The 13,646-nt window shown below is 42.1% G+C and overlaps 1 protein-coding gene across 1 annotated transcript in view; it reads right to left on the bottom strand.

Annotated features, from left to right (window-relative positions):
- Positions 1 to 13,646, bottom strand: part of LNX2 (ligand of numb-protein X 2) — an 89,421-nt gene that overhangs the window by 74,959 nt on the left and 816 nt on the right. The window lies entirely within an intron of this gene.

Genomic DNA, 13,646 nt, shown 5'->3' with positions numbered 1-13,646 from the left:
GGTTTGATTTACCGCCTCTGAATCCAAACTATAAAGAAGGAAAATTAAGTCACATTGTCACAGACTAAAATCACACTGAGCAACCTTATAACATGTAAACATTTTATAAGAAAAAAGTTAATACACATTAGATATAAGCTGAGACTTTATCATCCTTCTGTATCCTACAGAATGGTTTCATTAAAAAAATTTTTTAGCTACCATATATTAAAACTTACCATCCAGATTTTCAGAATAAGTCCTGAAAGTTTTCTTAACGTTATTATATACCTTCAAAGGGTTTCCCTGGTGGCTCAGTGGTAAAAAAAAACTGCCTGCCAATGCAGGAGACGCAAGAGACACAGGTTCGATTCCTGGGTTGGGAAGATCCCCTGGAGTAGGAAGTAACAACCCACTACAGTATTCTTGCCTGGGAAATTCCATGGACAGATGAGCCTGGTGGTCTACAGTCCACAGGGCCACAAAAGAGTCAGACACAAATTATTAAACAACAACAAAACCTTCAAAGGTGGACAAATCATTCAAAGATGCCAACTAATATACTCCATATACCTGGAAAAAGAACAGGTCAGAGATCCAGAAAAACTATATCTATTTTTAACAAACTCTGAAATTAGTCTATTGAAGTATCAATTAATGTATCTCATCTATAATGAAAGCACAGAGCCTAAAATTAGAGAAATTAATGAGATTAATAAATATTTCATATGAGATCTAATTGCAATGGATACTTCTGAAATCTTACTAAAGGGCCCCTGACAGAATGGTCTTAAAAGGCAGACTACTGACCTTACATATTTAGTAGAAGAGACACAGAAAGCAACCATATGCAGTCTGATACCTGGCTCCTTCCCAATCACCTTATGTAGCTTCAGCTAGCCTTAGGCTGCTGACTGTTTCCATACTGGTGTCTCTCACAAGTATAAGATACAAAAAGGAAACAGAAATTCCAGTTGAAAAGCCATTAAACTTTGCAGCAGGCCCTTGGCATCTGTGGTCCCCTAGTGTTCTTGCCTGGAGAATCCCAGGGACGGGGGAGCCTGGTGGGCTGCCGTCTATGGGGTCGCACACAGTCGGACACAACTGAAGCGACTTAGCAGCAGCAGCAGCAGCCTCAGGCCGGGTAGTACTGCAGCACTATTTATTGAGAAGAAAAATCCACAAATAAGTGGGCCCACACAGCTCAAACCCCTGTTGTTCAAGGGCCACCTGTAGTAAGTACCATTTGAGAACTGTGTCCTTCATCAATGTCATCCATTTCCTCCTCCCACTAAAACAATTCCATGTATTTCAGACCTTTTGCTTTTACATACTGTCTCAAAAATATGTTCAAAATATTTTGTTTGGACCCTTACTTACACCATATCCAAAATACGATTCATCTGGGTTTTAAAAACTATGAAACTCCTAGAACAAAATATAGGGAGAATGTTCCATGACATCAGATTTGATAGAGATTTCTTGAATAGGACACCAAATGCACAGGAAATAAAAGCAAAAATTGACAAATAGGATTATATTAAACTTTAAAACAAAAGACACACCAATGAAGTGAAAAGGCATTCACAAATTTGTATCTGATAAAGTGTTAATATCCAAACACAGAAAGAATGCCTACAAATCACCAACAAAAATAAAATAACACAATTTAATAATGGGCCAAAGACTTGAATAGACATTTCCCCAAAGATGATCTACAAGTGGTCAACAAGCATAATGAGAAGATGCTCAACATCACTAATCAGAGAAATGCAAATGAAAACCACAATGAGGTACCTCTACATACCTGTTAAGACAGTTACTACTGAAAAAATCGGGATAAAAGGTTGGTAAGGATGCAGAGAAAGTGGAACTCTTGAGTCCTGTTGTTGAGATTTTACAACTGTATAGCAGCTATAGAAAACTACTTTTAAAAAAATTAAAAGTAGAACTACCACATGATTCAGCAAATCCATGTCTAGGATTGAAAGAACTGGGATTCAAAAGAACTGAAAGCAGGATCTCAAAGAAAGATCTGTACACTCATGTTCACTGCAGCACTCATCACAACAGCCAAGAGATGGAAGCAACCCAAATGTCCATCAACAGAGGAAGGGTATAGACATACAGAAGAATATTCAACCTTCCGAAGGAAGAAAATCCTATCACATACTACATCATGGATGAATTGTGAGGTCATTATACTATAGAAAGTGAAGGAAGCCAGTTTCAAAAAGACAAATACTATATGGTTCTAATTACATGAGGTATTTAAAGCAATCAAATTCATATAAATGCAAAACAGAAGGATGGTTACCAGGGACAAAGGGGTAAGCAGAAACGGGGAGCTGTTGTTAAGGGTCCAGAGTTTCAGTTCTGCAAAATGAGAACATTCTGGAAACATGCTGTACAACAATGTGAACACACCCCAGACTCCTGACCTGCATTTAAAGTGGTCAAGATGGTCAATTTTATGCGACATGGTTTTTTTTACCACAATAAAAACTGAAGCAGTATAAAATACTTTTGTTAGATTATTATTATCTTGATAAGATTCCTTTTACTTTACACACTGAAAATTTAGTATCTGCACTAAGATCAGTTCAGTCAACTCACTCATGTCCGACTCTTTGCGACCCCCCAGACTGCAGCAAGCCAGGTTTCCCTGTTCATCACCAACTCCCAAAGCTTGCTCAAACTCATGTCCATTGAGTCAGTGATGCCATCCAACCATCTCATCTTCTGTCATCTCCTTCTCCTGCCTTCAATCTTTCCCAGCATCAGGGTCTTTTCCACTGAGTCAGTTCTTTGCATCGGGTGGCCAAAGTATTGGAGTTTCAGTTTCAGCATTAGTCCTTCCAATGAATATTCCGGACTCATTTCCTTTAGGATGGATTGGCTGGATCTCCTTGCAGGCCAAGGGACTCTCAAGAGTCTTCTCCAACATCACAGTTCAAAAGCATCAGTTCTTCATCGCTCAGCTTTTCTTATAATCCAACACTCACATCCATAAATGACTACTGGAAAAACCATAACTTTGACTATATGGACCTTTGTCGGCAAAGTAACATCTCTGCTTTCTAATATGCTATCTAGGTTGGTTATAGCTTTTCTTCCAAGGAGCAAGCGTCTTTTAATTTCATGGCTGCAGTCATCATTTGCAGTGATTTTGGAGCCCCCAAAAATAGTCTCTCACTGTTTCCATTGTTTTCCCATCTACTTGCCATGAAGCGATGGGACCAAATGTCATGATCTTAGTTTTCTGAATGTTGAGTTTTAAGCCAACTTTTTCGCTCTCCTCTTTCACTTTCAGCAAGAGGCTTTTTAGTTCCTCTTCACTTTCTGCCATAAGGGTGGTGTCATGTGCATATCTGAGGTTATTGATATTTCTCCTGGCAATCTTGATTCCAGCTTGTGCTTCATCCAGCCCAGTGTTTCGCATAATATACTCAGCATAGAAGTTAAATTAGCAGGGTGACAATATACAACCTTGACATACTCCTTTCCCGATTTGGAACTGTCTGTTGTTCCATGTCCAATTCTAAATGTTGCTTCTTGACAACAGCTGAGAAACCTGTATACAGATTTCTCAGAAGGCAGGTAAGGTGGTCTGGTATTCCCATCTCTTGAAGAATTTTCCATAGCTTGTTGTGATCCATCAGTCAAAGGCTTTGGCATAGTCAATAAAACAGAAGTAGATATTTTTCTGAACTCTCTTGCTTTTTTGATGATCCAATGGATGTTGAAAATTTTATCTCTGATTCCTCTGCCTTTTCTAAATCTAGCTTGAACATCTGGAAGTTCACAGTTCACATACTGTTGAAGCCTGGCTTGGAGAATTTTGAGCATTACTTTGCTAGTGTGTGAGATGAGTGCAATTGTGCGGTAGTTTGAACATTCTTTGGCACTGTCTTTCTTTGGGATTGGAATGAAAACTGACCTTTTCCAGTCCTGTGGCCACTGCTGAGTTTTCCAAATTTGCTGACATATTGAGTGCAACACTATAACAGCATCATCTTTTAGGATTTGAAACAGCTCAACTGGAATTCAATCACCTCCACTAGCTTTGTTCATAGTGATGCCTCCTAAGGCCCACTTGACTTCACATTCCAGGATGTCTGGCTCTAGGTGAGTGATCACACTGTTGTGGTTATCTGGGTCATGAAGATCTTTTTTGTATAGTTCTTCTGTGTATTCTTGCCACCTCTTCTTAATACCTTTTGCTTTTTAGGTCCATACCATTTCTGTCCTTTATTGTGCCCATCTTTGCAAGAAATGTTTCCTTCGTATAACTAATTTTCTTGAAGAGATAGGCTATACGTGTAAAATATAGTTGAGCCTTAAACAACAAAAGTTTGAACTACATGGGTCCACTTACAGCTTGTTTTCAACAGTAAATACTACAGTACTGCACGGTCTGCATTTGAAATCATCCGATACAGAGCACTGTGGATAGGGAGGGTTGACCCTAAGTTGTACATGGACTTTCAACTGCCTGGGAAGATCAGTGCCCTTCATCCCCACATTGTTCAAGGGACAATAAACCGTATAACCATATTTCAAATACTTAATATAAAAAAGTCAAATCTTATTAATTATATATATCAATATAATTATATTGACATGTTAACACATTACACATTTTAAATATTTAATTGTAAAATATTTCATTACTTTTTAGGAACAATAACTAGAGGAGACGTGAGGTCAATGGTACTTTGTTTTACAAGTTTGGAACTGGAGTATATTTGTAGGTGAAAAAGCCATCAGGGAGAAAGAGACTCAGTACAGAAGGGGGTTGATGAAGCTCTCCTAAAAGAGACTCTGAAGGATGGAATCATGGGCACATGGAAAAATGAGCCTTTAACACAACTGAGACTTATTCAGACAAGCTGGAAAAGAGAGGGACAGAAATCTACTAAAGCAAACCAGGTGCTCACGAACTGATCAGATTATCTGCAGGCTGCAAAAGAGAGGGTTTGATAAAAGGTTTCTGAATGAGGACAGTCTAGAATCATTCACGAGAAAGGAAGAACAAGAGCCTGATTAGGGCCAACAGGGCCCACATGACCCGGCCCTACCTACCCCCCAGGCCCTATCTCCCATCACACTTTCCCAACTCTCTGCTACCCACCTCCTCACCATCCTGCAAAGTGCCACCCCCCTCTGCTGCTTCCTCTGAGAAGGCTTTACCTGTAACATCTACACAACCAGATATAGGTTCAAAGACAACTTCCTCGGGGTGGTTCCAGGGACAGCCAGCTCCCCAGAGACTAGGTTAGTTTCCCTTGTTATACCCCTGACAACACCCCACAACACCCCATACCACAGGTACCCAACCAAAGGTGAACCACACCTGCCATGTTAAATGTTCCAGCAGCCAAGTGAATGAACTAGTTTGAATATTTTATTTCACCCAATATATCCAGGATATCATTTCAACCTGTAATCAATATAAAACTTACTGAGCTATTTTAACATTTTGGGTACTAAGTCTTCAAAATCGGGAAGGGTGCAGTGACAGCACATCTCAATTCAGATCAGGAACGCTTCAGGAGCTGCACATGCAGGTAACTACCGTGCTGGACAGCACAGCTCTCTCTCTTGTCAAAGCACTTACTGTATTTGTGACTATAATGTGTGCTGCTATTTGTCGAATGTCCATCTCCTCTAGAATGTAAGCTCTGTGAGATACTCTGGCCTGCTGAACTCTGGGCTCAGTGTCGCAGCACTCAGTAGGTGCCAAATAAAGGGAACTGCCTGAGGGGAATGCAGGGAAGGGGCTGTTTGAGAGGTGATTCCCTGCGCCTGGCCTTCTAACAGGATTGCCAAAATAACTCAGGGAGAAGCAGAGTTAATGAAGCAGGCACAGAACAAAAGCAAGTTCAAGCGAAGCTAAGGTGCCAGGGAGACATATTCCAGGTGCTTAAATATAGATCCCACAGATGTTAATACAACAGGATGGGAGGTGGGATAAACAGGATGGCAGGCAAACTGTCCCTGCCCAAAGGGCACCGAAGAGGGACTGTGGGTGTGAGACAGCTGGAAGGACAGACTCAGAGGCTGCGGTCAGAGGACAGGATACAGAAACGTAAGGTCTAATGTGGAGAACTGGGGGAATGTCCAAGGACAGTGGAAGTGAAGGTCGAGGAGAAGAGGAGACCAGGTACTTGAAGTCAGAGGTGTTCGTCATGCTCTGAGATGATGTGGGGGTGGCCATGGAGGGTGGAGACTTGAAGTGGGATCTCAGTTCCCTAAACAGGAATCAAACCCAGACTGTGGCAGTGAAAGCACCAAATCATCACCACTAGACCACCAGGGACTAGTGGCCAGAAGCAGGGTCCTGGCTCTTGCCTTCTTTGCAAAGGAATTTTAGCAAAAAGACGGAAAAAAGAGAAACTGATAAATTGTTTATTAGAAAAATACATGCAGGTGAGCTCAGAGAAAGAGTCAGGTGCTTTTGGGGTGGCTTGTTGTTTAGTCACATCAGAGTCCTTTCTAATGAGCTGGCTCTTCACTTTGGCCACCTGATGCAAAGAGCTGACTCATTAGAAAAGACCCTGATGCTGGGAAAGACTGAAGACAAAAGGATGAGACTGTTGGATAGCATCACCAACTCAACGGACATGAGTTTGAGCAAACTCTGGGAGATGGTGAAGGACAGGGAAGCCTGGCATGCTGCAGTCCATAGTTGCAAAGAGTAGGACATGACTCAGTGACCGAACAAGCCATGTCCAACTCTTTTGTGATCCTATGGATTGTGGCCCACCAAGCTCCTCTGTCCATGGGATTTCCCAGGTGGGATTTCCCAGGCAAGATTTCCCACTAGAGTGGGTAGCCATTCCCTTCTCCGGGGGATCTTCCCAACTCAAGGATTGAACCTGTGCCTCCTGCATTGAAGGCAGATCCTTTACCTCTGAGCCACGTGGGAAGCCCTGGTTGCTATATGGAGGCAGTTTTCTGGGTCTTTGTTTCCCTCCGGCCAATTACGTTGCTTTAACCCCACACTTGGTCTGACTCATGGCCCTCCCCTGTGTGTCTGTGTATCTTTTAGCCAAGATGGATTCCAGCGTGAAGGTCTCTGGGAGGTTGACTGGACATATTAAGGGCTAGTGTCCCCTCCCTTGAGGACCCTTTCTGCGCATGTGTAATCTGGGATACTGCCTTGACCACAAGAATGAGGAATGTGCGACCTCCATACCTAGCTAGGGCTCAGCCCTTCTCTGCTCCTGCCATCACTGTTGTCTTGGCGTCCACAGGAGACTAAATCCAGCTGCTTATCCTGTTCCTGTTATTATCTTTGTCTCAAAGCATAAACAGGAGTCTAGTTGTAAATGTCTAACCCAGGGTCCATCTATCTTCTGCCTCAGAATGATTAACTCTGACTTAATGTCTTTTAAGATTTTAACCTTTCCAAGGGCAGAGAACGTTTTGTGTCCCACACAGCCCAGTGTCGATCCCATCATGTATGCTGCTTGTTGAATACAATTAAATTGGAAGTCTACAAACATTAAGATCATGTGGAAGAAAAGTGGAAATAGTTAGAATAAAACAATGAAATAAGACATAAGGACTTCAATTTATTTGCTCAATAATTAGATAGTTCAATTGAACAGGATTAAGAACTCTGATAAAGGATTAATTTTTAATTTTGGTAGCCAAAATCCCAATCTGAGGGGTAAAGGGGGCACGGGGTACAAATATATACCAGACTTAATTTACTTTTATCAGTAAAACAAAGTGATAACCAACAGAGCCTTTGGGAGCTTTATTAAAGCCAAGTAGACACCTGTTTATAGTTGGTAAAGAAACTGCCTGCAATGCAGGAGACCCAGGTTCAATCCCTGGGTCAGAGAAGAAAATGGCAAACCACTCCAGTATTCTTGCCTGGAGAATCCCATGGACAGAGGAGCCTGGCAGGCTACAGTCCATGGGGTTGCAAAAGTCAGACACTACTTAGCTACTAAACCACCAACACCAGACACCTATTTTACATAAGATACAGGTCCTCACAGTTTGTTTATAAACATTTTTTTACAATGCCCCCTATTATATACTTTAGGGAAATTTGCTATTTAAAAGAACTCTAAGATTACTTGGATGCAATCTCAAAAATGACAGAATGATCTCTGTTCGTTTCCAAGGCAAACCATTCAATATCACAGTAATCCTCGTCTATGCCCCAACCAGTACTGCTGAAGAAGCTGAACGGTTCTATGAAGACCTACAAGACCTTTTAGAACTAACACCCAAAAAAGATGTCCTTTTCATTATAGGGGACTGGAATGCAAAAGTAGGAAGTCAAGAAACACCTGGAGTAACAGGCAAATTTGGCCTTGAAATATGGAATGAAGCAGGGCAAAGACTAATAGAGTTTTGCCAAGAAAATGCACTGGTCATAGCAAACACCCTCTTCCAACAACACAAGAGAAGACTCTATACATGGACATCACCAGATGGTCAACACCGAAATCAGACTGATCATATTCTTTGCAGCGAAAGATGGAGAAGCTCTATACAGTCAGCAAAAACAAGACTAGGAGCTGACTGTAGCTCAGACCATTAACTCCTTATTACCAAATTCAGACTTAAATTGAAGAAAGTAGGGAAAACCACTAGACCATTCAGGTATGACCTAAATCAAATTCCTTATGATTATACAGTGGAAGTGAGAAATAGATTTAAGGGTCTAGATCTGATAGATAGAGTGCCTGATGAACTATGGAATGAGGTTTGTGACATTGTACAGGAGACAGGGATCAAGACCATCCCCATGGAAAAGAAATGCAAAAAAGCAAAATGGCTGTCTGGGGAGGCCTTACAAATAGCTGTGAAAAGAAGAGAAGTGAAAAGCAAAGGAGAAAAGGAAAGATATAAGCATCTGAATGCAGAGTTCCAAAGAATAGCAAGGAGAGATAAGAAAGCCTTCTTCAGCAATCAATGCAAAGAAATAGAGGAAAACAACAGAATGGGAAAGACTAGAGATCTCTTCAAGAAAATTAGAGACACCAAGGGAACATTTCATGCAAAATGGGCTCAATAAAGGACCGAAATGGTATGGACCTAACAGAAACAGAAAATATTAAGAGGTGGCAAGAATACACAGAAGAACTGTACAAAAAAGATCTTCACGACCCAGATAATCACGATGGTGTGATCACTGACCTAGAGCCAGACATCCTAGAATGTGAAGTCAAGTAGGCCTTAGAAAGCATTACTACAAACAAAGCTAGTGGAGGTGATGGAATTCCAGTTGAGCTCTTTCAAATCCTGAAAGATGATGCTGTGAAAGTGCTGCACTCAATATGCCAGCAAATTTGGAAAACTCAGCAGTGGCCACAGGACTGGAAAAGGTCAGTTTTCATTCCAATCCCAAAGAAAGGCAATGCCAAAGAGTGCTCAAACTACCATACAGTTGCACTCATCTCACACGCCTATAAAGTAATGCTCAAAATTCTCCAAGCCAGGCTTCAGCAATATGTGAATCATCAACTTCCTGATGTTCAAGCTGGTTTTAGAAAAGGCAGAGGAACCAGAGATCAAATTGCCAACATCCGCTGGATCATGGAAAAAGCAAGAGAGTTCCAGAAAAACATCTATTTCTGCTTTATTGACTATGCCAAAGCCTTTGACTGTGTGGACTGCAATAAACTGTGGAAAATTCTGAAAGAGATGGGAATACCAGACCACCTGATCTGCCTCTTGAGAAATTTGTATGCAGGTCAGGAAGCAACAGTTAGAACTAGACATGGAACAACAGACTGGTTCCAAATAGGAAAAGGAGTATGCCAAGGCTGTATATTATCACCCTGCTTATTTAACTTATATGCAGAGTACATCATGAGAAACGCTGGACTGGAAGAAACACAAACTGGAATCAACATTGCCGGGAGAAATATCAATAACCTCAGATATGCAGATGACACCACCCTTATGGCAGAAAGTGAAGAGGAACTCAAAAGCCTCTTGATGAAAGTGAAAGTGGAGAGTGAAAAAGTTGGCTTAAAGCTCAACATTCAGAAAACTAAGATCATGGCATCCGGTCCCATCACTTCATGGGAAATAGATGGGGAAACAGTGGAAACAGTGTCAGACTTTATTTTTCTGGGCTCCAAAATCACTGCGGATGGTGACTGCAGGCATGAAATTAAAAGACGCTTACTCCTTGGAAGGAAAGTTATGACCAACCTAGATAGCATATTGAAAAGCAGAGACATTACTTTGCCAACAAAGGTCCGTCTAGTCAAGGCTATGGTTTTTCCTGTGGTCATGTATGGATGTGAGAGTTGGACTGTGAAGAAGGCTGAGCACCGAAGAATTGATGCTTGAAGTGTGGTGGTGGAGAAGACTCTTGAGAGTCCCTTGGACTGCAAGGAGATCCAACCAGTCCATTCTGAAGATCAGCCCTGGGATTTCTTTGGAAGGAATGATGCTAAAGCTGAAACTCCAGTACTTTGGCCACCTCATGCGAAGAGTGGACTCATTGGAAAAGACTCTGATGCTGGGAGGGATTGGGGGCAGGAGGAGAAGGGGACGACAGAGGATGAGATGGCTGGATGGCATCACTGACTCGATGAACGTGAGTCTAGGTGAACTCCGGGGTGTCATCAGTTTAGCTCTGAACGAGGCAATACCCCTACAGAAACCTTTCTTCCCAACTACACCCCACAACAATCACAGTAAAAGGGGAGAAAAAGGGAATCATGCAAATAAATTACAGCAGCTGGCACTAAAATCACTGAATCATAATGGCCATAAATTCTGTTCCGGTATCTTCTATAAGAACATAGAGTACTTTAAGCAGCTTGGCTGGCTCAAATGCCTCTTTTGTTTTCCCTCTGACCAATGACTGTTCCAAAGATTTCAGTATGTCTGTGGGCCAAGACAGATCAAAGTCAATGGATCCAATTCATTTATTCATGCCTACACTAGTATCTTTGGTTCTGGGACTTGGGGACTCTACTGCAGTGACCAAATCAGGATCCCTGCTCTTACGAAGTGTGCATTCTAAGGACAGAGCCTACATATCTGCCTCTTTAAAAGCACACTGACTGGATGCTTCTATCACCATCACCATAATGTACATCACCAACATTTGCTTCTTAAAAAATTCCTCTTAACAACTTCTCATCAGTGAATACACAAAACAGCCGTTTCTTCTAACTCTACTGACCAAAAAACTTATGTAACCACAGATTTTTTCAGTTTTGTACTTTCTGAGGAAGAGAGACGTATGACAGGAAAGCTGAAGGGGACTGAGTTTGTCAATCTCCCAGGCCCCTTAACAGAATCATTTTAGGCCTGACTAAGTCTTCTACAACTGTACCTGTACATGCAAGATATACACAGATATGTATTTAAAATATGCTTATATACATCTATTTTTAGAACCAACATTACTTCCTAAGTAAACCTATTAGATGAGACCTCTGATTCCTCTAGAAACCTTGGATTTTGATACAGGAAGGTAGGCCTAAAGTGAACTTTGGCCCCAGGAAAAATTAAATAGCTCTGCATAATAAAATTTAAAAGTACCGGGATTTTGAGGGGAGCAATCAAAAAGGAGAAGAGGAGGCAGGGGATGAGGGCAAAGGGCCCACCAGGTTACAGGAGCCTTGAGTTCCCTTGTGATGGTGACCAAAACAGATTTAGAGCTAGAGACGCCCAGCATGTGGCAGCAACTCTCCTGGCACTGCAATAATGTAAACTTCCCCACTCCTACCCCCTGCAAATCTCCCTAAAGCTGACCACACCCTAACCCTAACCCTAACCCTAGCTTTATGTGAGCTCTTGATCTTTTTATCTTCCATTCTTTCCTAGCTCCTGCCTGACACATCTATCTAATAACGGCATCACAGATTCAACCACCCATGTGTACCTCAGTGGGTTGGTCCCAAACTATCTTCCTTTCCCCACCCCTACCACGAACTGTTCCTAACTGTTTCTTCTCGTAACTTCCAGCATTCCACTAGCTCTTTAATGTCATAACCACTTCAGGAACAACCAATATTTATTGAGCACTTGTAATGTGCTAGGTACTCTGCCAAGGGCATTAATGCATAATTTCATTTGATACTCAAACCCCACTAGACAGGTATACTTCATTTTCTAAATGTTAGGAAACCAAAGTTCAATGAGGACAGTAGTGCTCAGAGTAAGTGATGGAATTCAACCCCATTCTGACTCCACAGCCAGCTTAACCAGTATACTCCAATGCCCCCAAGTCAAAAACCCTCTGAACCATCCCTCTCATTAATCATTCGTAGTCACCTATCTGGTTGGACCAATTATACCTCATGGATGCCGCATCATCTCTACTTCCACTGCCTTCATAGAGAACAAAAAACAGCATCTACCAAGTCCTTCCTGTGTGCCAAGCACTATTCTAAGTAACATACATGTTTTTCAAGCTTTATCCCCCAAATCCTATGAAGTGAAGACCCTAAAGAAGAAAAAGGTTACGTAATGAGTGACAGAGCCAGATCCAAACCCAGACAATGTAAACTGAGAAGAGCTGAGCACTTAAACCCTCCAGGATTTAAGAGGCCCTGCACCGGCTCCCTACCTCCCATCTGGACCCCCACCAACCTTCAGCCTGCCGCAGACATCCTTCTGGAAGGCAAATGTTATCATGACATTCTCCTGCTTAAACTTGGCAGCTCCGTATCGCTGACTGGATCAAGTCCAAATTTCTTAATTTGGCACACAAAACCCTTTATGTTCCTGTTCAACCCAGTTCAATAAATATTTGAGTGCCCACTGTAAGCAAGGCCAAGTGCTAAGTGCTCCGAAATGAATAACACATCCCAGGCCCTGACCACGACTTCAACCGCAGACACCATGTTCTTCAGCCAGAGTAACCAGATGCGGCTCTCATAAAGCAACCCCCTACACGCTAGTCCCTTTGCAGAGAATGAAAATCCCCCAGCCACCTGAAGAGTAAGTGCAGGTGTGAGGCCTTCCCTAACAAACTCCAGGCAGAAATTCTCCCTCTTTTAAGGTCCCTCAATACCCGCTCAAATCGCTTTCAGGTGGCTGGTCGAAGAGAGGCATATATCGGCTTCCAAACAGCACTGTGAGCCAGTTCAGGGCAAGAGCTGACCCTTGCCAAGCATGTCCGGTTTGCAGAAGACACTCATTTGCTGAATGAAAAAATAATAGAAAAAGCATAACCTGATGAGAAAAGGAGAGGAACAAGATACAGAATTAGGAATGGTAACACACAGGGGGGCCACATTAAAAGCAGCAGCAGTTATTTTGCCTGGGTTACAAACAGGCCTACATTTTTCCTCCTATGGGAAAACTCACGTGCAGGACTTGGACAAGCTAAAAGGCCACAACTTTTGTTATTCGCGGCTCCAGAAAGCTCGGACAGGCCAAAAAGGATACAAGATGAAAGTCCGTTGTCTAAAGGGGTGAGGAGATGGGAATAAAATCTATCCAAGTAAATAATATTGACCTACTGGGATGAACTCAACAGGGCTACGTCACAGTATGGTGCAAGGAAGAGAGGGAAAAAAAAATCAAAATCTGTCCTGAGACTAATTTAGAAATCAGTATGACTGCGGCCAGAATGCGAAATTTTAAAAGCGAAGACAGTTGCAATAAACCAAAGCTCATAACTGTTTCCCCCTTCTGAATCGCCACTGCTTTTCGCTCAACTTCGT

Source organism: Bos javanicus, chromosome 12 (genome assembly GCF_032452875.1).
Source record: "Bos javanicus breed banteng chromosome 12, ARS-OSU_banteng_1.0, whole genome shotgun sequence".
NCBI classification, from domain to species: domain Eukaryota; kingdom Metazoa; phylum Chordata; class Mammalia; order Artiodactyla; family Bovidae; genus Bos; species Bos javanicus.
The sequence above is the reverse complement of the archived record's forward strand: the minus strand, read 5'-3'. Positions and strand labels throughout refer to the sequence as shown.